Here is a 27,978-nt window from a genome sequence, read left to right as displayed (position 1 = left end):
GACGAGAAGGACAGCTTACCCAGTATGAGCAAAAAGTTATCCTAAGGCATCAAGATGCATCCCCAGATTGGCAGCAGCAGCAGACACATTGACACAGAACTGTGCACACTATGACTCCAGTCATTTATGAAACCAAGTCCTTGGTCTGCCTGCATCCCACTCAACTATGCCTCCAAATAGTCAAATCCACATCTTGCTTCTCTACTGTGTTGGCTTCACTGGTGGCACAATGTCATTTTCAGCCCATCCTCTGAAGTGCAACTGATCTGCACATCTCCACTGCTGCTTGAGTATAAATGAGTTGATATGCTCTACACATGCCATGTCAATACACACAATACCATGATTACACGCAACAATTGGTTTAACTGCAACCTAACTTTGTATAATCTCTCTGCTTACTGTAACTCTAAACCTTTTGAGGTAGATGTCACAACACGGCCAGTAACAATGTATGTTTTACACCAACAGGTGGATCTGCCTCTAGACACACATAGGCCATAGACCAGACTGGCACTACTCCCCTGGATGAAGCCCTCAGTGAAGACAACACTTCTGGATATCTGGACGTGGAGGACGGTTCTGGCCTATCTGTGCAGCCTGGTCAGATGGCAACAGTGAGTCTCACTGTGCCCACAACGTCACATCCCAGCCCTGTTGCTCCAACATCACAGGCAACCATTTGCCCCCTAACCTTTGTCCCAAGCACAATGTCTTCCATTCATGACCCCCAGTCCTGGATGGTTAGGTGCAGAGCAACACTTCGGACAATAATGGTCCAGAAATAAGTTGCAGGGGGCAACCTGTGGCAAAGTCACAGGCCTGTGGGAGTAGGGTGCCTGGGAGGGATGCTATGGGCCAGTGGGGTGAGGCTACTGGAGCTGCTCTTGGCCAAGACACCATCAACCACATCTTTGGGGTCTATCAAGAGTCCCAATTAGTGATTGGCCAGGTGTTGACCAAACTCCCGGAACTCCCGGAAATCAAATCAGCTACAGAGGGACATGCACCAGGACATGCAGGAACAGATGGAGGCCCACAATAACAACATGGCCTCCCTAACAGTGGTGTGGAGGGACATACATACCATCCTGGGAGGAATACTCTGAAGTTCCAATGGTGTGGCATCTACTACAATGATTTTATTCACCATGACTGACCCACTCTTATTTGATTTTTTGTTGAGTCATGTCACATATTTTTCCTATCAGTCATAGCTGCCCAATAAAATCACTTTTCACTGACTCTTTGTCTCCTGATTTTGATTTCATACTTAGCCATGTAGATATGTCATACCATGTGAACCATACAATGATGATCCAAGCTACTTGTCCAAGATGGGATATGTTGCATGTACACAGTGCCCAGCTCAGGATTACAATCCTCCCACACAAACACATACATACAAATGTCTGCTTAAAATAAAACATGTATTGCAGTGTGCAGCACATAGACTGTTGATCTCTCACCACTAGTAGAAAGCAAAAATTATTGAATCATACTGAGGAAATGAACATGTTGGCAGGTACAGACCTTCAGTCCAGGATAGGAAGGGATTTGTCAGACATTTTCCAATAGAATAGGCAAACATTGATGTGGTTGAAGTCAACAGCTTGACCCTTATCACATACCACATCAAACTAATCCAGCATCACATTATCTAAGATACAGAAACATGGCAGTTCAACAGTCCCTTTTCACAGGCCCATCCTAATCCAATGCCCATGCATCTGGTGGTATGATACAAACATATGTCAGTGTTGTGACACAGTCACTGTGGCCTACAATGATGAAAAACATCTACAGCTGGATACAGGTCATTGAAAAAGAGAGTTTAGCCAATGTTAAGAGACAAATGACTTGGTCGCAAGCTGGGACTACATATTTCATGCCTACATGATGACACACATGATGCAACTGGCCCACCACAGCACACCACAAGTCAATGGGAACATCTGACCTTCCACCCAAACACTGAGCAAGCTGTCTTGGTACAGGTCTCATACACCCAAACTCTGTTACCTACATTACCAGGAATGACCTGTGACCTACATGGCCAATTTGTATGTCAGAACAGCATCACATACCTGCCAATGTCAGAACTCTGAAATTCCCATATGAAGATGTCATGGTGAAGGTACCTGTATAACGAGCAAAACAAGGATTTTAGCCTTGAAACCATACATGCATACACAATTCACATACCTAGCATCTGGAAAACAAAGTACAGTGCAAGGCAACTGACAGAACAAAGTAACGTTATCAAGGTGGAGATGTGTCAAAATCCATCTCATCAAACAGACATTACTTGGACTGGCCAATGGCTTTTGTTCTTATGTAGTTTACATTTAAAAAAAAAAAAAACAATTAGTTGTTTTGTTGGGTACAAATTTATCCTGCAATTCCCTTTCAACCTTTTTGTTCTTCCTGAGTAATTTGTGTTGTATACCTACAGTTGAGTGTGTTTCAACCTGATTGCTGATCCATTTGCTGTTGTTTGCAAAATCTGACTTTGTGGGCTATGCTGATGTCACCAAGGACAAGGATATAGGTTGACTGTATGGAAATGTGTATGTTAATACCATTGTGGTGCCATTGCATTGTGTCATGTTTGACATGGTAAGTATTTCATCATATGTTGTCCAATGTCAGCATGTATGGTGTTAGAATTGGCACACTGATATGTATTGTGGAATTGTCTCATGTGTGGCAGCTTGATTTTTCTTTGTGCAGACATGAAGGGTGTTCCATTGAGCTTGCTTCCTTTGCATGTGACTGTGCATGTGTCCACTGTGCTGTGTGTACCTTACTTCAGCAAGATGTATGTCCCATGCTATTGCTGTTGTATTTGCTTCCTTGACTTGCACTTTCACACTCTGCAGATAGGCATGTCGCTTGGCTCTAATATTGTTTGTCTCTGAGATACCTGAAGGGCCAGTTCATGTGCAAATGTTGTTATAGGGGTGTGTGGAAAGTGACTTATGCCAGGGCAGAATCCTTCCCTGAGTGCTCCTGATGCCCCAGACCCTATTGTATATGTACTGTTTGCATAGCGAGTTTGGATATTTGGCTCTCTGACTATTGTGCATCCCATTGTCCTTCCATTGTGTTGCGATGTGGATGATGTGTGGGCCCATTACAGGGATGTTTAATGGAAAGGGCGTTTGTGTTAAATAACACATCCATACATATGTGTGTTGAATATGATGACAGTCCATGGCATGTGTGCAATGTGTGGGTGTCATTTGTATTGGTACATGTGATGGTGCTGTGTTGTTGCTGTTGTGTAACACAATGTTGTGTACACTTCACTGTCCCTGTACCTAAAATGGGCAGGCATGTGGTTTTGTGTAGTATTGCAGTGCAGCATGAGTGACCTTCCCAAAGGAGGCAGTGGCTGTGAATGTGTCCTTCTTTGTGAATGATCCTGAATGTGTACACAAGTACAAGTGTAATTTGTGCCCATAGCATGAGCTTCATATCATGTGGATGACGTCGCGACAATCTTTTGCTGAGGTTGATGACACAGGTAGGTGTGTGCACTTACTGTTGGTTATGTCTACGGCGGCGTAGATTTTGTGCACCTTCGATGAGCAGCAGCTGCAGGACATATATGATGGCCTCCTTGGTGGCATAGGATGTGTAATGCTGCCTGCAGGTAAATTGCTTCAGACTCTCTATTTCTGCCTGCTGGGACGTGGCAGTTGGACCGCCATGGTCACACTGGTGGTGTGCAACATCATAATGAGTCCAGCAGAAACAGAGGCTCCGCCGGCCTGTTTGTCCTGCTTTGTTACCACAACAGCCTGCGCTGCCTAGGGGTGCGAATGGAACTACAACCGTCTTTGCTTCATAGGACTGCCAGCTTCATAATACAGTGGTCTGGCCACCAAGCCGATGGTGGTCTGACCACTGCCCTCATTGAAGTGCACAGACTGCCAAAGTGGTAATGAGGTTCTTAATCCCGAAAAAAATAAATTTCTTCAATTTAAGATTTTGGAGATGATTTAAGCCATTTTTTCAGCCCCCCTAACAGGGGCATGACACCCTTACATACATTATGCCTGGGGTAGGCATAATGGGGCGCAAGAGTTTACAAAGTGGCGCAAGGCATTCATTGCGCAGCTTTGTAAATATGGTGCATGTAGAAAGCCACTTTAGCGCAGCGCAGGTGGTGCAAGTGGTTCTTAAATCAGGCCCTTTATGTTTTAAACGCAATTCCATTCCAAATAATTTTGCTTGGAATCCCTCTAAAAACAAATATTTCGGCCTTTGTTGTCAGACTCTATTTAAGATACTTAAAAAAAAAAATACAGTTATTGCTAATCATCTTATATATTTGTCCAGGTGGGGTAGAATTGACTCTTTCAAAATATAATGCTTGTTCCTGTTGTTTTCTTTGTGCTCTCTGCAACTCCTAATAATATCCAATCTAATTTCTTTAAAACAATTTACTTCATTTTATCTTTATTTTTAAGGACTATTGAAAAAACTTTTTCTCCTTTCTTAAGCTCAAAATAAACAAGCAACACAGAGGAGTATATTTTGAAGATATTCAATATCAAAATGCTTTCTTTTTAAAACAAACTTCATATTATTTATCGGATAAAGATTTAGAATATTCTGACAATTTAACCTCGAAATCTGTTTTATTCATGTCATTCATCCAAACATTCACTCCTATGTTCTTTACCATTCATATAAATAATTGTGACGCAATGTAACTAATATTCTTTTTTCATCTTTCAGACAAAGATCAATTACTTAATTCATCCAAATAGTATAATAAATATATTTTAAAAAATTAAAAATTGGAACTCCTGGAGATAAGGGTTTACATTGGGTTCATCAACATATTCACAATGACTCGTTTCTCTCCTTTCACAACACACAATTACTTTTTCATTTTCTTCTTCATACATTAAAATCCTCAGTTCCTTCATTCATTCCATCCTATAGATCCTTTCCACTTTCCCATCACATAATTCCACTATCTCTCACAATTATCAACTAACAAAATTTCTCCTACTATCTCCTTCAGGTTCTCATATTTAAAGAGCCTTCATACATCCAGAAATTTATTTGCAATGGGAACAAAACTTAAATCTCAATTGGTCTATTATTTTGTGTATTCAAACATGGTTTAAAATTTGCACAACCTCTCAATCAGCGACCACTACACAGACTCTATTTGGGATTTATAGCAGACTAGTGGTTACCCCACTTACTCTACCCAAAATGGATTCACCATATAACCTCACTGCTGGTCATGCCATGCTACTCTTTCTGATTTTAAGCATATTATATTCTCCAGCCCTTACACATATGAATTATGGGAGAAAGTGTGAAAACAGATTGCAAACATATTTTTGGGTAGCATTTCAAAAGATTGGACTAGTTGTTCAATAGTAATGCTGTTGAATTATTAATTGCAGTCACTTACTTTTCAGCACTTACCTAAAAACTGAAAGCCTCCTCTATTTCCCGGATTGGTGGTATGGTGTATGCTATAATCATAGAGATGACAAAGCATGCGCTATTCAAATTGCACCTGCCATCACAAGAGAAATTATTTGGTCACCAGAAACTGTTTTTCTTGGTCCATCCTCACAAAGTTCTAGTTGGCAACAACCACAAATCTAAGAATTTCCCAACCTCTTTGAATTCCTATTCAATAGTTTTTACTGCACAACATTACTGTCTTAATGATATTTTCATTATAGTTTTTATATATATTCTACACTTTTTTCCTTATCTGTTTTTATATATTTCCTTCTCATTCTTTGACTCCTTATCGTTGCCCTTCTTTATCTTTTGTAAAAATATTGGCTTTCTCCTTTTCTCTCCTCTTCTTTCTCCTCTCCCTTCCTTCTTTCTTTCTTCTTAAATTAACTCAGTATTTGCTCAGCGTCATATGACCACAATTTATTATTCCAGTATTCATCACATTGTTCCTATTAACTTTAAAGTGTATATATTAAACTATAATATTGTTCACTTATTGATGTATTTCTTTAATAAATCATTTTAAATGTAAAAAAAGACTTGTCAAGGGGGCGTTACTAAGGTAGATCAGCACAAATGCGAATAGGTTTTGACTTAAATTCTGAGCTACTAAAAAAGGGAGACCAGTCTGCATGAAAATGACTACTTAACTGAAACAGACTGAAATCAAGGGAAAATATGTTCATTTTTAAATTTAAAAAAAACTATGCATTTAATTTATGGGCAGTGCATACCACATATCCAATGCACGGGAAACTTCTGACTGTGTATAAGAATTTATATTGCCTTGTCTCCATGTTCTATGCCATACTCAGAACACTCCCCACTGCACTATGGAGTTTAGCACTGCATCATGGAGGGCAATCTTCTTAGAGGGTTAGTGTAGCGCAGGGATCTACGCAACAGTGTTCTAAAATATGTACCTATGGTTCAACAATGTGTTATGCTTTCTTGCATAATGCAGTGCAACAGGTCTGGATTCATTAAAAATTTGTAAATCTTAGTCAGTGAATGAACCTCACATCGCTGCATAATTTCTCGAATTTCTTCCATCTTTGCCTAACTCAGTAAATTAATATATCCGATCACATCCTAACGATTTTGGTTGATCCAACATGATCTATCCCATTGTTGCTGAATGCCCTTGCTGAGCGTTCATATCATTGTCTTAACTCCCTATAGTGCTGCCCCATTCCTGCTAAATTCTACCCATTACGTCAATCAATTCCTGCATTGCTTCATAGGTGCCTGGCAAGACTGTATATCTGCCTAGTAGCAGAAGACATGAATGATGCATTCAAACAGCTCTGGTTTTGATTATATGACTGAATACCAAGAACAGAAATTTCGGCATACTAGAATATGGTGCCACAGACATTGCCTACAAAACGTATTGAGTTTTCATATTTATATATGTAAAGATCAAGCATATAGAGTCAAAAATATTGTGGGACAGATTTTCAACATAAGTAAAATAAATGCATTGGAAAAATTTGTACCACTATACGTAGTTTATGTAATATACTTAAATACTTAACAATGATGAAAATACATTGTTTGAATAATTATAATATACTTAAGTACTTAACAATGATGAAAATACATTGTTTGAATAATTGACATCTAAATTATTTTTTTAAATTTCATTAATAGTATTAATAATGAATACATTTTTTAATTAACATTAATATTAGCAAAAATGTACATCACACCTAAAAATAATATGAAAATAACATTGTTAATAAAATATCACATTCTTTAAAAATAAAATAGTTATTAATGAATAAATACTAAAATAAATAAAAACAGTCAAAACATACATTAGTAAATGTTTTACACTGCAAGGAGTCAGATTGAGTATTATAATACAAATTTAAGCAAAAGCAGGAAGAGTGTTGGACAATGGAGAGGTTAGACTTACTATTAACAATCTACCCAAAGCAAAGCTGGGGAAACTGTTGACGTTTTGGAGGAGTTAGATTTACTATTCCCAATCCAGTGTAAGTAAGAGCAGGGAAACTGTTGGACATTGGAGGAGTTAGATTTACCATTCCTATTCCAACATAAGTAAAATCAGGAAAAATTTTGTACTTTGGAGTCATTATATTCACTATTCTTACTTCAATCAAAGCAAACGTAGGAAAAGTGTTTGCCTTTTGGAGCGGTTAGATTTACTATTCCCACACTGATGTAAGCAACAGTAGGAAGTGCATTGGACTTTTCCGGGGATAGATTTACTATGCCCTCTCCAACATAATCAAAAGATGGGAAAACATACCAATTCATCAACATGTAAAAATATTTAAATGCATAACAACATAAACTTATTAAAACATGTTTGAAGTAAAAGTATATGTTTCATAAATCTATAATATTGCCAATGAAATATTTAATTAACATGAAGAAAATAATTTGTAAAACCACAAACATTTTTAATTTAAATATCTTCCCACCTCAGTCCCCCACAACACCAATAACCCACTACTAAATAATAAATTGGTTATTAAAACTAGAGAAAAATAAAATATTCATTAATAATCACAAAATGCACCTAATTGATTACAACAACAATTAATCTTTTAAACATTCCAGATAATCAATTATCATTTAAATATGTGTAAGAAAACTGTGCTCTTTAAAAATGCCCCCATATTTGTGCCCCCATTTTAGACTACTAGAAGCTGTTTTTTTTAATCTCTGACAGTGCACTGGAGCCTGCTGTCCAGGCCCCAGTGCCAGTGCTCTTTTCCCAAAAGCATTCCCTGTAAATTGCAATCCCCAATTGGCAAAGTCTTTGCCCCACCTTATAAGTCCCAAGTCGTAAAGGGGTCCCCAGGGCTGCAGCACGACTTAGTGCTAACCCTAGAGTAACCAAGCAGACAATTGAGCAGGCCTGCCATTACAGACTGCAGGAGCAGTGAAAAGTGCTCAAAGTCAATTGTGCCCGCACCATGTGTGGCAAACTCACATGCACTGCCTCTAGTATATGTTGTTCCACCCTGGAGAAGGCCTCCTAAACCCAGGGGGCAGAGTGTATTACGAGTGTAGACGTATGGGTGAAGTGACTTTACCCTTAAAATACATTATAAGTGATAGCCAAGACATAGGATAACATGGGACTTGCACCCAGGCATACTTGGATTGCTAGCTCCATTATGGAAATGCCTAGACATGTTGAGTTTGATGTCAAACAAAGTGCCTCCTCTGACAAGAATCTGGTGTTAAGGCAAAGCAGAGATGCACCCAGGTGGCACCTTAGAGGTTGCCCACCTGGTTAACCCAGTTTTACTGTGCTCTGACTGACCAGCTTGCACTTTCCCACACCTGCTGCCATCAAAGGCAGGATCCTGACCTCCTGCCAGGCAGTGTGAACTCTCCCAGGAGTCAGGACAATGGCCTGGATGGAAAGGAGGTCACACCTCCCTACCTCCTAGGAAGGCTAGTGAAGTGGCACACCAAGGAGGTAAGGTTCAAAAATCACAGAGCGTCTGATATGTAAACAGGCAATGCCCCAGTGGAGGACAAAGATGTCTCCCCACCCCCAGGCACAAAATTTAGAGTCAGGAGGCTTACACCCTTAGAAGGTTAGCCACACATCTAGTGTAGGCAGCCTGGTCTGTACAGCTGAGGAAGACTTCTACCATCTTGTAAAGAGGCAGAATAGAGGCTTCTGGGTAAAAATGTGCCACAACCCACCAGATGTGGTCACCTCAGGGGCGGATTAGACGCTGGGGCCAGTAGCCCATTGGCCAGTTGTGCTCACACTCATAACATCTGTAAATCTAGGATCGAAGGGGCTCCCCATACACCAGATCTTCAGATCTGTGTTAACTTGTGACAAAAGGACAAGAGAAGGCCCGCATTGATTACAACAGGAACCTACACAAATAAAAGCAGTGACACCTTGAACCTGTGGCTAACCCCTAGAACTGCTTGACTGTGGTTCGTCCTGGACCAAAGACTGCTTCCCTAGTAAGAGGGAACCCTTTGTGAGCTAAAGCCAATACCAGACTCGCCTGAACTGTTGGCACTAGTACCCTGCCACCACTGGTAAAAAGTACTCACCGGATCCAAAGAAGCAACGGCATTGGGCCCTCCATATGATGGCCTAAAAGACAGGTAGCCCAGTGCACTGTGGGAAGTGTAGTCTAGCTCACTGCCACGAAACAAAAATTTTTCACCGGTCCTTGCGAAGGGAAGTATGCTTCTCCTCCACCTTACCACTACCAAGGCTTGTTGGTGGCCAGTCCAGTCATCACTACCTTTACTTGACGCTGCAAACCAAGGGAACACTGCAAAACCTGCATCCGCCATCACCTGTGGCTCCGTTATTGAGTTTTTGCATCTGTTTCCTTACCCACACTGTCTCAGTGGTAAAATCAGAAATAGTAGCCCCTCTTCAGTCCCAAGGATAGCCAAGTACACCTCTGCAGCTGAGATGCCGAGACTAGGTGTAGTTGTTCCACCTGGTGAATCCTGGTCCAGGGACCAACCCAAGTTTAACCCCCAGTGAAGTCTTACAAACTCTACCTGCAAATGACTGAGTGTCACAAGTACCATTTTTCAGCACCTGTGGCTCCCACTTTCAGCACAAAGGATGGCCAGGACACATCTGCACCCAGGCCCCACAAGCTAGGTAAAATTGGTCTGACTGCCTAGTGGGTTTCATGCCCCACAAGTGACCAATTGACATTAACGACTTTTTCCATTGACAGCAATGGTAAGGTTTGCTAGCATGTAAATGCACAGATTTTATTTCTGCTTTAAAATCTATAACTCTGGTCATGCGTAGTGATATACATTTTTTTGGTATCTAAAATTATATATAAACCTACTCTATGTTTATACATTTTTGTCTGGTTTATTTCGATGCTGTGTCAATTACTTATCGTCCATGTTTGTACTCTGAAATGCTTAACACATTTTCCTCTAGTAAAGCTTGACTGCTCTTTGCCACACTACCAGGACTGAGCTAAGGATTTATTATTGTGAGTCTGAGGGACCATCTTTGGGGTATAGTGAGAGTTTTAAAAAGTGAAGCCTAATCTGCCTGACTGCATAAAACTCCACTTTCCTACAATAAACAAGAAATTATAACTTAAATGACTTACCATACTATTGCCCTACAAACCAAACATGTTACTAAATTATAAATCACCAATTCAAGGCAAAAAAGTTAAACATTAAACATTACAAAGTATACGTGAGACCTGACATCCTTGGTGTAGTCTTCCCTGACTTTTATGCCTCTGCTTCCTATGTTTTGACTGTGTGCTGGGCTTGTTTTTGCTGATTTTGGTACGCTGGGCACTTTACCACTGCTGACCAGTGCCAAAATGCAAGTGCTCCCTGTGTAAATTGTATGTGTTATTGGCTTTTCCATGATTGACATATTTGATTTATTTACCAGTATGTCTCTAGTAAAGTGCACTAGAGGCCCAGGACCTGTAAATCAAAAGCTACTACTGGGCCTGCAGCACTGGCTGTGACACCCAAATGAGTAGCATGGAAACATAGCTCAGACCTGCCATTGCAGTGTCTGTGTGTGCAGTTTTAAACTTCCAATTCCACCTGGCAAGTGTACTCACTTGCCAGGCCCAAACCTCCCCTTTTTACACATGTAAGGCCCCATGGGCAGGGTGCAGTGTAAGTTAAATGTGGGACATATACTGATGTGTTTTACATGTCCTAACAGTGAAATACTGCCAAAGTCATTTTTCACTGTTGCAAGGCATAGCTCTCTCATAGGTTAACATGGGGGCTGCCTTTAAATATCGTTTAAGTGCATTTTCCCTTTGGGTGCAGATAGAGATGTGTAGTTTGTGGTCTCTGAAATCACAATCTAAAAATACATATTTTGGTCAATTTGGTTTTTAAATTGTCTGTTTGAAAATGCCACTTTTAGAACATGGGCATTTTCTTACTTGAATCATTCTGTGACTCTGCCTGCTTGTGTATTCCCTGTCTGGGTCAGACTGACAGTTGGGCTGTTTGTGAATCTCCACTAGACAGTGACACAAAGGGAGCTGGGTTGTAGTCTATATATCCTGAGGGGCCATCTGGGCTAGAGTGGAAGGAGGAGTGGTCACTTACACCTGAAAGGGCAGTGCCTGCCCTCACAAAGTGCAGTCTTCCACCCCTTAGTGTATGACTGGGGCCAGGCCTGGGAAAGACAGAATCTTGTGAACAATAGAGACTTTCCTTTGAAGCTTGCATACTTTAAAGGCAGTGAGGGGTATTAGTAGCTGACACAAAGTCCTGGATTTTCAGATTACTTCAAGGAACCTAGAATAACTTCTTCCAGGAGAAGAGCTGAAGAGCAGTGTTGTGTAGCCATTTTAGTTATAGCTCCATGCACGTTATTTTAGCACACTAAGCCTGCACTTTAACCTAGATATCTTTTATTCAGCTTCATTTATTATTTTAACAATAGCCACTTTTGTGGTCTTCTTTTATTTCTCTCCATCTAGCTGTTCTTGCTTAGGCCAGCACTACGTTCTCAAACAAGACATTCTTGTTCACTCCAGGCTTCTTTCAAGGCTGTAGTAAAATAGGTTGCTAGTGAACGAGGTAAAAGTTTTGTCTCTGGTACTCACAGAAAAACACACATCCTTACGTAAGGACATTTTCCCAGAACATCAACTTTTTTATAATAAAAACACTTCCCTGTCCCATAAACATTAGAGGGAGATTCCAGACAGAGAAGCAGGCCTGTATACTGATTGCTGAACGCTTCGCTAAAGCTGCTTATCCAGACTTCAGGCCTTTGCTCAGGTATGGGAGATGATGTCTTTCCAGGGCAACCTAAAGGGCAGAACTAGAGCTTAACACGCTGTGCTCTGATATAGCCTAGGTAGGAATTAGTATACTTTACTCTAGTGACAATATGATAGCGTTATTTCTGTGCTTCACCCTCCTTGACACAATTCTAATTCTGTCAAGCTTTATAGTTCTGGTTATTGCAATACAAGATTTATTGTCTAAGATGCAGTCACTTCATTAAAACCTTATTGAAACATATATTGCCTCTGTTTGTTATTTGTATATGTGAGACTAATGTAACTGAGAGAAACAGATGAGACCGCAGTAACCACGATTTCCTTGAAAAGTCAATTGTGTCATGCACTTGGATGCCCAATCATCTGTGCTCTTGAGAGAGATGAGGCACTACTAGTTAGCCGGAGCAAAACCCGGATAAGAGTAATAGGTGTCACCTGTAGGTGGTTAGACTCAGTCTCCCACACTACAGGCAATTCTCAAATCCAGTAGTCTCATTAGAATAATGAGAACCTACGTGACAGCTGAAGGAGATGTGCTGTCCCTACCTGTGACTGTGCTTTGTTGGGCTATCCTGCAGTTGCTGCTTCTGCCTGATTAAAGGGACAAAGACTGGACTTTGTGGTATATTCCTGCTTGTGAAGTGTCTCCAAGAGTTTGGACTGAGCTTTCCTCCTGTTTTGAAGTCTCAGGGCCATCAAAAACTTCTTCTGCTAGCACCTGGACTCTCTGCTGAGACACCTGCCCTGCCAAGTAGTGCGCTATCCAGTCACTGGGCACTTGAAAGGTGAAGCTGCCAGAACAAGGACTGAAATCCACGCACAGGAAGCCATGCAGGGACATTTTTGTTGCACCACCTGCAACGCGGCTGTAAAAACGATGCACCACCTACCTTTTAGCTGAAACCGATGCACCACCTGCATTGCGGCTGGGAAATCGATGCATCACCTGCATCGCAGCTGGAGAGATGACACAAAACCCACATGCAGCTGCTAAAATCAAAACAAACCCCACACACCACGATTTTCCATTATCGTGTGGCCAGATTTTACATGGATCTTCGCGGGTGTCAAAATCATCATGAACCTCCCCGAATCAGAAGTGTTCCATTTGGAAATTGATGCATCACTCTCTTACAGGAGAGAAAAAGGACGCATCGCCTACCTAACCGGAGACAATACGACACACAGCCTCACTTGTGACTAAGGAGTTGGCACATCACTGACTTTTTTGCCGTACGCTCGCCCATGTGGCTTAATTTTTTACTCAAACCTGGTACTGTGCGTAACATCAACACATCCATTGTATTCTATGAGTAAGACTCTTTTAAATTTAAAAATTCATAACTTGACTTTTGTATGTTGGATTTTTGTCTCTTTGGTATTGTTTGATTTAGATAAATATTGGCTTTTTTTCTAAACTGGTGTGGTCTCCATTTTGTTGTGTTTTCATTGTATTACACTGTATGTTGGTTCAAATACTTTACACATTGCCTTTGAGATAAGCCTGACTGCTTATGCCAAGCTACCAAGGGGATGAGCAAAGGTTGTCTTAGGAGTGTAACTCCCTTACCCTGACTAGAGTGTGGGTCCCTGCTTTAACAGAGTGCAAACTGACTGCCAACCAGAGATCCCATTTCTTTGAGTATACCAACAAATGAAAACCATTACATTAATATTGGTAACCTCTAAAACTAATTAAATAAATAATAAATTAAATTAATTTAAAATTGTATTAAACATAAGTTTATTAAAGTAAACAATATTATATACAAAAATATTTGAAAACAGTATTACAAAAATAAAAAACAACGGGCCCAATATACAACGAATTTAGCCTTTGTGATGCAAAATGGGCTTTTGTACCATCCCTATTTTGTGAGCTGACATGCAAATACTGACTTGCAAAATAGGGATTGTGACTTGCAAATAGGGAGGGGAGTTCCAAAGGCATCCTTTCCTAATTGCGAGTCGCAGTGGCATGTATGATTGTTTTGTGACCGCAATTGCGGTCGCGAAACAAATGCAGTTACCACCAATTTCAAATTGGTGGTTGCCTATTCGCAAACGGATTTGTGTATGGAATTAAAAAGATTTTTTCAGAGTAGGCAGTGGTCCCATGGACCACTGCCTACTCTGAAAAAAATGAAAAGAAAACTTTATTATTTTTTGTTTGAAATGCATCCCGTTTTCCTTTAAGGAAAACTAGCTGCATTTAGCAAAAGCTGCTTTATTGAAAAAGTAGTCACAGACATGGTGGTTTGCTGTCCCCAGCAGGCCACCATCCATGTGCGGGCCCTCTTTGCTAATGGAGGTCGCAAATTGCGACTCATCTAATTTTTATTGATGATGTGGTTGACACTGTTCTGCATTCCAGATTGCGACTCGCAAAAAAATGCAAATTACAAGTTGCAATCTGGAATGATCATACATCAAGCCCAATATTCTCACCTTCTAAACATCATTATTTTGAGCTGACTATATTTTTAATACGATATTCAGAAAACTTCATATTTTTAAAACAGTATTCTTGTCAGTCTCTCGTTGCTCCCTCACACTGGCAGACTGATGTCTAAAGGGTTAGAACATGCTGGAAATGTCACACACAAGGTTCATTTGGCAACAATGCATCACTGCCTTTTTGTGCAGTCATATATGCTTTCTTTCCATTTACCCTTTTTTTCTATCTAATGTTTATTTTTACCAGTGCTGCAGTGAGGACAACTGACACTAACTTTTGGGAAGCACAACTTATTATTTATCATCACACATTGACCCACAACAACAGAGTCAGAAAAGAGGAAAAAAAGAGGAGGAGATAGAAAAACATTGACAAAGGGAAAAAGCAGGGCTAAAAAAGAACATGCAAGAGTGCGATAAAAGGACAGAGAGTATATTGTGTTGAATGGAAGAGACATGTGGCACAATCAAGATGAGACAGCCTTCTTATTCAGCAACCCTGACCTTCAACAACCCCATTGGCTGGATTCTGAGAAAACCTTGGGCCCCTACACTTATTCCTTTACCAACTAAGGGTCTGATTACAAATGTGATGGTCCTATGACCTCCATGTTGGCAGTAGTGGTCCAACCGCCAATGGTCTGGTCTGGCCAATGGTCTCGAGGAGTGCACCATATTACTTGTTTGGCGGTCGTACAAACAGAGGACCGCCAGAGGTCCTCTAGCCCCCTCCAGGCAGCACAGTCCAACACAGTGCAGAAGAAGCATACATTGGCAGACGGAGAGAGTTTTTCCACTGAAGCCATTATGAGGTTTCACACCGTGAGTGTGACTGTGGCGGTCCAACCTCCATGTACAAGCTGGCGGAAACAGACAGTATAAAGAGAGACATTCACCCACAGGTAGCTTTAAGCATCCAGGAAACATCCAGGAATGCCATGGAGCCATTCACAAACATCATGCTGCTGCTCGTTGAAACGTAACAAAATAAACGTCGACATGGACATCATCAACCATAAGTACACACATCGACGTGTATCATCAACCTTTAAAAACAGCTTGTAGCAGCAGTTAACACATCATAGGGGGTACACCACGGGCAGACGGCATACATCTCATACAACACACACTCAATAAAATACATCAACACCAACATGTACAAACACACACTATGCACACTTTGGTACGCACACTCACACGGCCCTTCAATACTACACAAATACACACGGCCACACAGTTCAGGAACAGGAACACTGAAAGCTACATAACATTGTCACACACAGCAACAACAAAACATCTACAGTACATATACAATTACAGCACACATATCTATTGATGAGGCATGCACACCAACAAAACTAAAAATAAACAGCCCCACAATGGACACACACATAGCACAATGGAAGCACAATGGCATGCAGAAACCACAGAGAGACGAATACCCCAAGAACAACATAACAGTCTACCGTGATTGAGGGCTTTGGATTTTCCACTGAGGAGTATAGGTTTAGGTTCAGGGGGGCTCACAAAACCTCGAGCCAGACTTGTGTTGATTTTTTTGACTACTTAGTGAAAACACTAGATGGTTGGATAACTGGCAGTGGACTGCCTGACTATGATGGGTTTTATAATTTGTTTATGAAGGAACACCTGTTAAATAATTGCTTCAACGACAAGTTGCATCAACATCTGGTAGACCTAGGTCCAGTTCTCTCCAAGAATTGGGAAAGAAGGGAGATCATTGGGTCAAGACTAGGGTGACCAAGACTTTCACAGTGGGGGACAAAAGAAAGGGGTTACAAAGCCTTCCCAGGAGAAGAGTGGTGAGACACCTAAGGACAAAAACAAAGAGCCTTGTCAAGGCTCCCAAAAAACCTGCTCAGGAGTGTGGGCCCGAGCCTCTTCACAGTCCACAAATGGGTACAAGGGTAAAAACTTTAATTCCAAGACGGTCTGGCCTTAAATAGGTAGTAGTCTCTTCTGCAATCCCAGTGGAATGTTTGCTAGGGAATGATCTGGAGTACTCAGCATGGGCCAAGGTAGAGCTCAAAACCCATGTAGCCATGCTGGGAATCCCTGAAATAATGTGTGTGAAAACCAAAGTACAGAGCTCACCACAGGGTGAAAGAAAAGTGTTGAAGCCTGGAATAATGGCCCAACCTTCCAAGAGAAAATGTAAGAGGACCAGCCTCTGAACAACAAAAGAAACAAGACCTCTCTTCCCAGGAAGCTGTCTTATCCCCTGAGGGAACTGAGTCCATGGAGCTGGAGCCTTATCAGGAACAGCTGTGCCAGGGACAAACAACTTGTCCCACTCTTGAGGGCCTGAGACAGCAAGCTGCTGAACAGGAGAAGGGAGATGTCAGTGGCTCCCACAGGATCTATTGTTAGGATGGACTCCTACAAACTGGGGCCAGAGACCCCAAACCTGTGCCACTAGGAGAATGGTAGTACCTCAGGATTTTAGAGAGTTTATCCTCACTTTGGCGCATGACATCCCACTAGCTGGGCATTTGGGACAAACCAAAACATGGAACAGACTTGTGAACCATATTTACTGGCCCAACATGTCCCAGAAAGTAAGGGAGTTTTTTAGCTCCTGTGTCACCTTTCAAGGCAGCAGCAAGACAGATAGCTGCCGAAAGGCCCCCCTCATTCCACCTCCAGTGGCAGAGGTACCCTTTGAGAGGGTTGGTGTGGACATTGTGGGTCCACTTGAACCACCCACAACCTCAGGGAATCAGTACATACTGGTAGTAGTGGATCATGCTACCAGATACTCTGAAGCAATTCCCCTTAGGTCAACCACTGCAGTAGCCAAAGTCATAGTTGGTATTTTTGCCAGAGTGGGTTTACCTAAGGAGGTAGTTTATGACAGATGTACAAACGTCATATCATCTTACCTAAAACACATGTGAAATGAGTGTGGGATGACTTACAAATTCATCACACCATACCATCCACAAATTAATGGACTTGTTGAGAGATTCAACAAGACATTGAAGGGCATGATCATGGGGCTCCCTGAAAAAACTAAAAATGAGATGGGATGTCCTCCTGCCATGTCTGCTTTTCGCCTACAGAGAGGTCCCTCAGAAGAGAGTAGGGTTTTCCCCCTTTGAACTTCTGTTTGGCAATAATGGAAGGGGACCCCTGATACTTGTTAAAGAAGGCGGGAAGAGACCTCTTTATGAGCCTAATCGAGATGTGGTGGATCGTGTGCTTGGCCTCCACGCCAGGATGGCTGAGTACATGGAAAGGCATCTAAAAACCCTGAGTCCAGCCAACAACTCCAGAAGTTGTGGTATGAACAAAAGGCTACAATGGTTGAATTCCAACCAGGGCAGAAAGTCTGGGTTCTGGAGCCTGTGGCTCCCAGGGCACTTCGGGACAGATGGAGTGTCCCTTACCCAGTTCTAGAAAAAAAGAGTCAGGTCACTTACTTACTGAACCTGGGCACTAGCAGGACACCCAAGAGAGTGATCCATGTTAACTGCCTGAAGCTCTATATGACAGGTCAGACATAGCCATGCTGGTGGTTACTGATGAGGATCAAGAAGCCGAGAGTGAACCTCTCCCTGACCTCCTCTCAACTGACCCTAAGGATGGTTCAGTAGATGGCATTGTCTATTCAGACACCGTCTCTGCCCAACAGCAAGATGACTGCGGCCAAGTCCTACAGCAGTATGCTGAGCTCTTCTCTTTGACCTCTGGTCAGACACACCTGCGTACCCGTGATGAGGACACAGGAGACAGTTTACCTGTCAGAAACAAAACCTATAGACAATCTGACTAAGTCAAAGAGGGCATCAAAGTGGAAGTCGCAAGATGCTGGATTTAGGGGTAGTAGAGCACTCTGACCATACCTGGGCTATCCCAGTGGTCTTGGTCCACAAACCTCATGCCAAAAATGGCAAGAGAGAAATGAGGTTCTGTGTGGACTACAAAGGACTTAACTCTGTCACAGATGCACACCCCATATCCTGAGCATATGAATTGATTAACAAGTTAGGCACAGCCACATTTCTGAGTACCTTTAAGTTAACTGCAGGATACTTGCAAATTAGGAGGGCACCCTGCTACCTTCCAAATGTTGGTAAATCATGTCCTTCCTGTATTGGAACCCTTTAGTGTAGCATATCTAGATGATATTGCTGTCTTTAGCGCCAACTGGCAGGATCACCTTGACAACCTGCGGAAGTTTTTACAGGCCTTGCAAACAGTAGGCCTCTCTGTTAAAACACCTAAGTGCCAAATAGGGCAGGGCACAGTTGTATGCCTGGGCCACCTTGTAGGTGCAGGCAAAGTGCAACCTTTGCAACCCAATATCCAGACAATTCTGGACTGGGAAGATCCAAAAACCCAGACTCAAGTCAGAGCACTCCTTGGCTTGACTGGGTACTACTGGAGGTTTGTGAAGTGGTATGGATCCATTGTGGCACCCCTCACTGAACTAACCTTAAAGAAGATGCCAAAGAAGTTAAATTGGACTGTTGACTGTCAAAAGACCTTTGACACCCTGAACGAAGCAATGTGCTCAGACCCAGTTCTTAAAGCTCCAGATTATTCTAGGCAGTTCATTGTGCAGACAGATGCCTCTGAACATGGGACAGGAGCAGTCCTGTCACAAACCAGTGATGATGGCTTTGACCAGCCTGTTGCTTTCATTAGCAGGAGGTTATTCCCCAGGGACAGTGTTGGAGTGCCAATGAGAGGGAGTCCTTTGCTGTGGTTTGGTCCCTGAAAAAGCTGAGACCATACTTGTTTGGTACTCACTTTGTTGTTTAAACTGACCACAGACCTCTCAGGTGGGTAATGCTAATGAAAGGTGAGAACCCTAAACGTTTGAGGTGGTCCATGTCCCTACAGGGAATGGACTTTGTAGTGAAACACAGACTTTGGACTGCCCATGCCAATGCAGATGGCCTTTCCAGGTTCTTCGACTTAGATAGTAAAGACTCTCTTAGGAAAGGTTAGTCCCATCCTCTTTCATTTTGGGGGGTTGTGTAGGAATGTGCCACTGTTGGCACGGTTGGCTACGTTTTGCCTAGTGTTGATGCCAACTTTGATTGAAATTGGGCTGGGACCCTGCTAACCAGGCCCCAGCCCCAGTGTTCTTTCCCTAAAACTGTACCTTTGTTTCCACAGTTGGCACAGCCCTGGCACAAAGATAACCCTCTTGTAAAAGGCACCCATGGTACCATGGGCCCTGTGGCCAGGGAAGATCTCAAACGGCTATGTGCCATCCGTGCCATCCTAGGGCACACCTCACCCAGCACATGTACACTGCCTTGCAGCTTGTGTGTTCTGGTGGGGAGAAAAAGACAAAGTCGACATGACACCCCTCTCAGGATGCCATGCCCACAAACCACTGCCTGTGGCATTGGTAGGTCAGCCCTCAAGAAGGTCTTACAACACTACGGCAGGATGCACTATACCTCAGGTGAGGGCATAGCTGCAGAAGCAATATGCCCCTACAGTGTCTACCTTCATTCTTAGACACTGTAAGTGCAGTATAGCCATATTGAGTATATGGTCAGAGAGTTTGTCATGACAAACTCCACAGCTCCATAATAGCTTCACTGAATGCTGGGAAGTTTGGTATCAAACTTCTCAGTACAATAAACCCACACTGATGGCAGTGTGGGATTTATTGAAAAATACACACAAAGGGCATCTTAGAGATGCCCCCTGTATTTAGCCAAACTGCTAGTGTAGGACCTACCAGTCTTGCAAGCCTGCCACTTTCAGACACATTTCTGACCACATGGGATGAGGCCCTTTGTGTACTCTGGGGTCAGAAACAAAGCCTGTCCTAGGTGGAGGTGCTTCACACCTCCCCCTACTGGAAAAGTAACACCAGGTGGGGAGTCTCAAAGGGTCAAACCTCAAATTACAGTGCCCCAGGGCACTCCAGCTAGTGGAGCTACCCGCCCCTGGACAAAGACCCACTTTTGGCAGCAAGTCCGGCAGGAAAATTAGGGAAAACAGGGAGGAGTGACCACCTCAGCCAGGACCACCACTAAGGTGTCCAGAGCTGAGGTGACCCCCTCCTTGCGGAATTCTCCATCTTGGTTTGGAGGACATGGACCAATAGGATTAGGTTTGTGCCCCCCCTCCCCAAAGGGAGTGGGCACAAGGAGAGTGTAGCTACCCTAAGGGACAGTAGCCATTGGCTACTGCCCTCTGACCCCTAAAATGCCCTTAAATCTAGGATTTAGGGGCCTCCTTGAACCCAGCTCACCAGATTCCTGGTGACCTGACAAGAAGAAGGACTGCTAAGCTGAAACCCCCAGCAGGGAAGAAGAAAGATGACAACTGCTTTGGCCCCAGCCATACCTGCCTGCCTCCTGCTTCATAGAACCTGCAAACGACTAGCGATGCATCCAGTGACCTCTGCCAACTCCAGAGGACTACCCTGCACCAGAAAGAACCAAGAAAACCTACAACCAAAGACTCCCACCTCACTCCGGATGCTTGAGTCTTGACCAATGTGCATCCGAAGCCCACGGCCCGTGTCCAGGTGGTCCATCCAGCAAAAGATGGTCCCCAGGCAATTGCGAGCAAGTGCCCACCCTGGGTTGACCTCTCCACCCCTCCACGATGACGCCTGCAGAGGGAATCCCGAGGACCCACCTCACCACGAAGCTCCAGACTAAGATATCCGGCACTTAGGAACACACTGCACCCGCAGCCCCCAGCCCTTGGAGAAACTGACCCCCAGTTTTTCAACATCCAGCAGGTGGCCCTCCTCCCTGTCCAACCGGAGGTGTGCCGAGACACCCCCCAGACCTCGCCTGCAGCCTCTGAGTGACCACGTGGTCTCCTCATAGATCAGCAATGAAAATCCGACGTCCTGTTTGCACCCTGCACCCGGCCGCCCCTGTGCTGCTGAGGGTGTGTGTTTGGTGCTTACTTGTGGCCCCTTCAGTGCTCTCCTAATCCCCACTGGTCTACCCTACGAATGGCAGGTAGTTACCCGCAGGCAGGCTTCATTCCGAGTACCCCTATCTCCATTGAAGCCCACGCTAAATTTGCTTAACTTTGACCTCTGCACCCGACCAGCCTCGTGTTGCTGGTGGTGGGTGTTTGGTGTTAACTTAAACTCCAACCGGTGGACTTCCTCTATTGTCTGTGTGTGTACAACACATTCTTTGCACTACCCTCTGATAAGCCTAACTGCTCGACCACACTACCACAAAAGAAGGTATTAGTATTATCTACTTTAACCTCTGTTACGCCTCTGGGGATCCCCTGGACTTTGTGCACACTATGGGGGTCATTCTGACCCCGGCGGGCGGCGGGCACCGCCCGCAGGGCGGACACCGCCAAAAGACCGCACCGCGGCGGTCATTCTGACTTTCCCGCTGGGCGGGCGGGCGACCGACCGCCAAAAGGCCGCCCGCCCGCCCAGCGGGAAAGCCCCAGCAACGATGAAGCCGGCTCCGAATGGAGCCGCCGGAGTTGCTGGTGTGCGACGGGTGCAGTGGCACCCGTCGCGATTTTCAGTGTCTGCTTTGCAGACACTGAAAATCTTCATGGGGCCCTGTTAGGGGGCCCCTGCAGTGCCCATGCCAGTGGCATGGGCACTGCAGGGGCCCCCAGGGGCCCCACGACACCCGTTCCCGCCAGCCTGGTTCTGGCTGTGAAAACCGCCAGAAACAGGCTGGCGGGAAGGGGGTCGGAATCCCCATGGCGGCGCTGGGAGGATTCCCTTGGGCAGGGGTAAACCGGCGGGAAACCGGCGGTTGCCCTTTTCTGACTGCGGCTTTACCGCCACAGTCAGAATTGCCCATGAAGCACCGCCAGCCTGTTGGCGGTGCTTCCTCCGTCCCCGGCCCTGGCGGTCCATGACCCCCAGGGTCGGAATGACCCCCTATATCTCACTTCGATATAGTATATACAGATATGGAGAAGTGTGGCTCAAGGAGAAGTGTGGCTCAATGGTTAGAGCGGCAGACCCTGAAGCAGAGATCTGGCTCAAGACCAGGGTTCAAGTCCCGCTTCGGCAGGTCTTGGGCTCAATTCCCCTTGACCAGATAATTCACGCCTCGGTGCCTAATCTAATTCATGGGTCCCACTCTGCAACTCTGGGCAATAGCTTGCTTAATCTCCACAACGGCCCCAACAGCGCTTGGATGCCTGGCTTCACCCTGGGGGTGCTCAGGAGTGGGCGCCTCACAGGGAAAAGCCAGGAGGGGTTCCATAGCGGTATGAGTACAGCGCCTTGAGACCCTAACGGGTGAGTAGTGCGCTATACAAGTGCTAATTTACATTTACATTTACATTTACCTAGCTTCAAATAGAGTGTGTTTGTTGGGGTGGTGACTGCTGGTATGGTAGGTGAGGTGGATGTAGGTGTGTCAGTAGTTGGGGTATCTGCGGGTGTGGTGCTTGTGGTAGATGTCTGAGGATCTGCTGGGGTGGTGTCTGTGGGTAGGATGGGTGTGGTGACTGTGTCGGTGACTGTTCCGGTTGTGTCTGTAGGTAGGCTTGATGTTGTCTGTGTGATACTGGGGGTGGAGCAGATGTTAGGGGAAGCTGTGAGTTTTGCTGTGTCTGTAGGTGGATGTTGTTTGTGTGAGTGCCAGTGTGTCTTTTGGTGCTTGTGTTTGTGTGTGCTATGATTGTCTGTTGAGGTGGATGCATGAGCATCTGTTTGTGTGCTTTCGGTCAGAGGTGCCTGCTGCAAAGGAGACATCCACCCACTTGGGTGAGTGTGCACAGCCAACAGGGTGGGGAGCAACAAAGAGGGCGGTTATAAAATGGGGGGCAGACATGGATTTTGATGGAGAGTCCCCGATGGGTCCGCCACCACAAGGGAGTGGCCACTTGAGGAGAAATCTGATGATGAGGTTGTAGATCCTATCCCCCGTGGCACTCCCCTCACCTTTTAGGCCACAGGGTCCCTCAGTGTCAGTGGTATCTTGTCACGAGGACTCATGGCCTGATGCTTCCCCCCATCTGTGCCCCTTCTCCTTCTCATGTCTGTGCTGATACTGACAAAAGAATGAGAAATAGGGTATTCACATATACATGATAACAACTCAATCACAACTCTAATTGACAAACAGTACCATCATGTCAAGTCAGCTCCATCAAAATACTTCACCAAAGTGGCACTTTCATCTGCGATACTATATGCATGCAAGCCATCTGGAATTAACAAACTTACGTACAGGCTATTCAGGATCCAAGACAACTACAAGTGCGTGGCTGAAGTCTTGCAACCACAATGACCATACAACTAGGTGACCTCTCCATTCTCACAGCTCTACCACGTGCAGCAGACCTCAGTTCACTTGTAGCCAACTATACAATCCATTTGTAAAGTAACTTCCCATATTTCACACACAAGTTTATGCACACATCTAGTTTGCACCTACATGATGTACCAAGTACATGATGCCAATTGAATCCAGCTATTTCAGATACAAAAGTGAAATATCCTGGAGTAGTTGACATGGAAATATTCATGTCACAATAGACACATTTCAGCATCGTACAGCTAAAAAAGTGACACATGTCCTAATAGAGTCAAGGAGGTAGCATCAGTGTCACTCAGATAGGCCTCACATGTGTCATTGAAAGGAACAACATTGACGTCAGGTTCAATATATCAGGGAGAGATGTCTCCAGAAGACACCCAACAATAACTCAGTCAGCCCCAGGGTAGTCACTACTAATGCCTGACATGCATTACAATGACATCACCTGTGTGTCTGTAGTAAACATCTGTACCTTGCATGTTTAAGAGACACAGAACTAGCAAGGAAAAATAGAAGGACCCCAACATGTTGTCTAATGAGAAGCAACATCAGTATCCACATCTCAGACATGCCAACCGTTGTATCTGTCTGTGGATGAATGCCTGAACCCAAACACATGTGATGTCAACATCAATGCAAGTCACTCCATAAGGCAAGACAACAGTCAGAGCACAATCCTCGATCTATCAACATCTGCAATGCACTTTCCCACAAGATGAGACATCAAGGGCATAGATAAATACAGAGTGGTTCCACAATCTGGGCCTAAATATCATGTCACCCATTGCTTTTGCAGTCCCACATGACAAATTACATACTTTGACACCCAAATGTATTTGTTAGACAATAAACAATGCTGACAAACTCCTGTCTGTGGCACAACATGAAATGAATCAGCATTGTAAATGTACTATTGCACAGTTTTCTATACACATATATGTGAAGCAATACAGACATCATCCCACCAACATAGGTAGAACATGCATAAAATTGCAGAATAAGGATGTTTCCTAAAGAGAAAAGGACACAGGCTGACATGTATACACAAGGAATGTTGGCTTCAGTCATGGGACATAATTCTACTCCATGGACATTCCCCAATTACCGAGAGAAAGTAGTTTGCTACATCTGCAAACTATTAGCCATGTGAGCCATGTCACATCTATGCTGGGCACAAACACATGACAGACTGCTGTGAGACACCAGCACACATCACACACTAAGAAAACTTGCTTCTGAGTAGCAGATGTCTAAATACACATACGCCCAGACACATGGTCGAGGACAGTGATCCACAACCCAGTTACCTTTTGTGACTTTGAGGAAAGGGAATCTGTGGGCCAGAAATTACACCCCCTACAACAACAAAAAGTACATGGAAGATCACTATACACATTCATTTGTGGTCCCTACAGAGAAAGCTGTTTGAGGATTCCCCTCAGGTTTGTACTAGATCCCAGGTTCAGAAGGCAAGGCACACCAGTTTGATACACATGACATGTCAACACAAACAATCTCCTTCTACTGTGTGACACGTAGTTCATCCCTAATTGTCAGGGGAAGTAGTCAGTACCCCCATTCAATCACCTCACAAAATGACAGGCAGGGAATTGCTGTCTACTCACCCCCTTGTGGCTACTGTGCCACCCTCTAATGCCCATCCAGGTTCGGGTAGGCCACAGTGAGAATGCAGGCCATTAGGGAGGTTCATGTTCTGACAGGCAACCTGCCCACGTTGGGAGGACAGCCCCAGCTGGGCTTCCATGATCTTTTGGGCCCAGCGTCTCAGGTCCTCCCACCTCTTTCTGCAGTGGGTGCTCTGCTGGCTGTGGATCCCCAGGGTCCACACCTTCTTGGCAATGGCTCTCCAAATCCCTTTCTTCTGATGTAGTTTGACCTGCATGGATGCAAAAGAAAAGATAAAAAATTATGTCCACAAGTCCCATCCAAAATGGCTGAGTCACATACATGACAGTACACAAAGCTATGTGCCACATACCAGCCACTGAGTACAGAGACATGATTACAAACACTTCCCAATCTGCAGACCTCTCCACCACCCTAGCTCAGGACCTCCACTGACTAAGTAGGCCAACTGACATCTTGTGGTATATGCTCTAGCAATCCAACTGAGCGCTGAGGAACTTTGGGACACATCACAGCACTGTGGTTTCTGAATGGTACACTCCTTAGGCATGAATGCATTAATACACTCACACTCTGTGAGGATAATTTCCTGCATACTGTTCCGACAGGCTACTGCCAGAGTCCGAACTCAAACATTACACAGGGGTAATAATGAAGGGACTGGCATGGTGGATATAGAAGGTGTCCAACCTCTCCATGTGGACTGACAAATGCATACTCATGCCACCTCAGGGGGTGGGGTACTGTATCATATACATGTGCCTCCAAACATGCTTCTGGACATATGTGTCCATCATGCAGAGATGGCATCCAACAAGCAAAGGCATGCATTGTCCATTTTCTGCTATGGGACCAAACCAATGAGTCACATATCATGGGTTCCCACGATTCATCACACTGTCTGCAATATGGGGCATTCATTTATGCTATAAGCCTGCAAAGGGCAAATAGAACCTGTGTGATGCTGTCCACGTGGTTGTGGGAGTAAGGGACCTGTCAGAGACACACATTGACAGTGATGCCAGGTGAACATTATACACAGATCATTGTCTCCCTACTAAAACCTTTAGATACTCATCTGGGAAAGAACCTCAATGACCTGCATTTTCTCACAGAGTCTAGATTGGTTCACATGACAGGTAATACTTTAATGGAGGGAGTGGGCACAGTGTCACAATTGCTTAGCCAAAAAGACTCAACACCAGCCTAGACTTTGACCCATACTGGGAGATACATTTGACAGGCCCTGGTCTCTGCATGCAGAGCAGACATAACCTACATGAAGCTCCATTCTATTCACTTTCATGCATGACAATACATCAGTAAACCAACAACATACTGGCATTCGGTGTGTATGTGGCAACCTGAAGGGCAGAGTGAGTCAGGATATACCGTCAGAATAACAGTTTAGTAAGGCCAGATGTGGTTTGAAATCTCACAGGCAATATACACATAGCTCACTTGACACATACAATAGGCATACACAGTTCATGCTGTAATGCAAATACATGTGGTCTCACATTGACAACATCCATGTGTCAATCCATGGCCTTGACTTTACATTCTGGCACACATGAGCACAAACTAGCCTGTGAGGAGTGGAAATATGGTAAGTACAGTGATGAAAAGTGGGCATGAGGTGCTTACCTGCTCATCTGCTGCGCCATGGAGCTATCCATCCAGGGGTAGGACCTCCTCCACAAGATTCTCCAGCTCCTCTGGGGAGAAGACAGGGGCCCTATCACTTGTTGGACGTGACATGATTGCTCCCAGAGGCGGTACACAGCAGTTCAGGTTGTGGAGGTCTTGCTGGCAGCAGTGTTAGCAGTAAAGCGAGGTATTTTGCAGAACATGGCGGTGATGTCTGCCACGTATGCATCTGTCACCACCAGCAGACACAGCCATTGGCCTGTGACCACCCCTGGCAACAACGTTACCATATGGCTGTGTCAGCCGCAATAGCAGCCGCTTACCGCCATAATGACTTCCCCTGGCGGTCATGGGGGATTCATAATGTCCAGTGGAGTAAGCCAGCCAACTGCCATTTTAGAGGCATAAAATGCAGTATATGGCTAAGAAAAATGTGTCACAACTCCGAAAACAATGTTCTTAATACCAATGATAATTGTGTGTCTTGTCCTGTAATGTGAGTCCTCAAGTTGGACACCATTTTTGTACATTACTTGACACATATTGCAACTTGCTTTGTGGCACACACCCCCTCCATGGTAATTTAAGTCTAGGGACATTAAGTCACAGTCCGAGTGGTAAGTATTGTGCACACATTCTTGCTGTCCAGATAGAGGATGTGTAAACTTTTG

Source organism: Pleurodeles waltl, chromosome 7 (genome assembly GCF_031143425.1).
Source record: "Pleurodeles waltl isolate 20211129_DDA chromosome 7, aPleWal1.hap1.20221129, whole genome shotgun sequence".
NCBI classification, from domain to species: Eukaryota; Metazoa; Chordata; class Amphibia; order Caudata; family Salamandridae; genus Pleurodeles; species Pleurodeles waltl.
Note: the sequence above shows the minus strand (reverse complement) of the source record.